Source organism: Nicotiana sylvestris, chromosome 6, assembly GCF_000393655.2.
Source record: "Nicotiana sylvestris chromosome 6, ASM39365v2, whole genome shotgun sequence".
Lineage (NCBI taxonomy): Eukaryota > Viridiplantae > Streptophyta > Magnoliopsida > Solanales > Solanaceae > Nicotiana > Nicotiana sylvestris.
In genome coordinates this window covers 58256620-58259120 of record NC_091062.1, presented here as the reverse complement: position 1 = coordinate 58259120, position 2501 = coordinate 58256620, and the positions used below count along the sequence as shown (strand labels likewise).

The following is a 2501-nucleotide window of genomic DNA, read 5'->3' as shown; positions in this document are numbered from 1 at the left end:
GAAGGTTTCATCTTATGGAAAGAAGAACACCTCAAGAAGAATTTCAAGAAAATTAGTTATAATATTCACACAAATGAATAATTACTCTAAACGTTCAACATGATATTTTTACTCTAGACTTGATATTTTTACACCAATATGAAGATGAGACGTTATCTTCTTAGTGTTGATTGCATAAAAGGGCCATATTTTATGATTAAGACAGTATGTTTTTAGTTACGGTTGCAAAAAGCATTTACTGAAGTAATGCATAAAAGACTCGACAATATTGAACTAGCAAAGTAAAGAAAACTTGTATTAAAGGCAAGGAAAGTTTGCAAAAAATATTTCAAAGATAGATAAAAACACTTGAAAATAATAAAAGCTAATGATCTAGAGAAACGACTTGTTGTGAAGGAGTAACAACTGGGAAAGGATAGGCAGGTTGAGAAGGATTAGCTTGGGGACTCGAAGATGGAGGGTGAGGTTTTTCCTCCACATCTTCTTTACCTATACCACCCCTAGAACACTCTTCTTCAGGATTAGGGAAATTTTGACCTTGCTGAGATACTTCAATGGCTTCCTTAGCCTTTATAAGTGCAGCATCATGGTCAAAACCTTCTTGACTGGCTTAAGTCAAAGTGACAAAGCGAGTATGGAGATATGCTCAGCTTACATCCATAGTCAATTTGCCCTTGAGGGCATCATACTTCTCTCCATTGATCAACTTCAGCTTGTAAGTTCACCTTCTCTACTTCAGCAACATCATAAGAAACTTTCAAAGGTTCCAAGGAATACTCGAGGAATTGAATCCTTTTAGAAGAGGCACGGAGATCCTCTTTGGCTTGAGTAAACTCCTGAACTAGTTCACCGGTGTATATCTCTTTTTGGTCAAGAAGTCTTTCAACCTTCGAATCTCCTTTGTGGCCCTGGAGTGTTGCTTAGTAGAGCTAGCCTCCATTTTAACCATTTCTTTCTCTGCTTGTCTTGCCTCGGCCTTCATCGTACCTAACTCAACGGTTGTCAACTGGAGCAGTTGTTGCAGAAGTTCCTTTTCTTTGTCTCACTCCTCCTTCTCAAACTAAAGGCATTCAAATTGTGCTTTCTAGTTATAAGCCTCCGCGGATAATTTTTCCACTTGTTGTCCAGTCCAAGCAATCCTTCGCATAAACTCTGTCCCATTTAAGTTTATCTAAGAATAAGAATTTACAAAAAGTTGTTTAAGAAGTAGAAAAGGATAAAAATATATCGTACCGTAAGAGCTGAATGAACAATATCATTTGCAAGGGTAATTAAACAATGCGACTACAACTTTTCTTTCTCAAGAGGTCCAATGACTGGTTTTAGCCATACACAAGCCCGGTCAGGTCTCTTTACAAGATTTATATTTTCCAGGACTTTCACCATCACGTGCCCCTTCCTTTCTTGAGAAGGGCCAACTTTGTTTTGAACAGGGACGGAAGGCACTAAGTTGGAGCTGTGGGAAGTTGACCTTCATTAATAAGGTCAACATGATGGTCTTCACCACCATGGTCCCCGAACCATTGATCAAACAACTCTTCAATCAGGTCTGTGGCCAGTATTAGAGATGGTTCAGCAACTTTCACATCCGAAATTACAGTCAGAACATCTTCTGGTTCATCAACAAAATTGAGTTGCATGGTCTCTAAAGGTTGAGCTTGGGGACTACTCTGGTCATCCTCCAAAACTATTTGCTTCCTAGTCCGGTAGATCCTCGGTAGAAGAAGAAAGAAAAAGAAAGTGTATTAGCAACAACAAAGAAATCCAGAAAGATCCAACAACGTAATAACCAGAAAAATAGAGAGAGAAGTAATAACACTAAGCACTAACAAAGACACAATACTAATGCAAGGGAATAATATGGAGACAACAAAGGCCACTAAACATACTACAACCTAACTTTTTTTCTTTGAAAAGGACATATTTAAGATATGCTCATGAGCTGTGTTGATATCTAGTCTAACAAGTAGGAGCGAAAGAAAAGGGGACACCACAGATTTCGAATCCTGCACACGAAAACAAAGTGTTGAAAAAGAAAAGTAAATAAACACGAAAATAAGCACAATACAAACAATAATTTACCATGAGTTTTCACTTTTAATCCAAGATTTTTAGAAAGAAATTTTCAATTCCTCTGATCCATAGGAGTAGAAAATAGCATCAATGCCACCCACTCATGAAAGTCTGGAATTTCACCAAAAACTTCTATGGTTGCTGCAAAATATGTATATTGAAGAATTAGGGTTTCAATTTAAAAAAAAATTGAAGATAGTGACGGGAACTTATGTTTAAAGTTCCACTTTTTAGGGAAAGGCATGTCCTTATATCCCACTAGCTCCCGAGTTGGAATAGTGACGAAAGTGTTATATCACCTGTTATCGTGATCATCCTCGGGACCAACAATAACATGTTTACTCCTTGCCGTAAGTGAAAAAATTCCAGCACGGAAACGTTTGGGGGGAGTACAAGTGTAGAAGATGATGAAAAGTAAAATTTGTCAA

The 2501-nt window shown here is 37.5% G+C and overlaps 1 long non-coding RNA gene across 1 annotated transcript; it reads right to left on the bottom strand.

Moving 5' to 3' along the window:
* Positions 1–268: 268 nt before the first annotated feature.
* On the bottom strand, positions 269–2152 carry LOC104216371 (uncharacterized). The gene is made up of 2 exons (XR_708462.2): positions 1234–2152; positions 269–1152 (listed from the first exon to the last, which is right to left on the bottom strand). It is a non-coding gene; the product is annotated as an uncharacterized lncRNA (long non-coding RNA).
* Between the last annotated feature and the right edge of the window lie 349 nt (positions 2153–2501).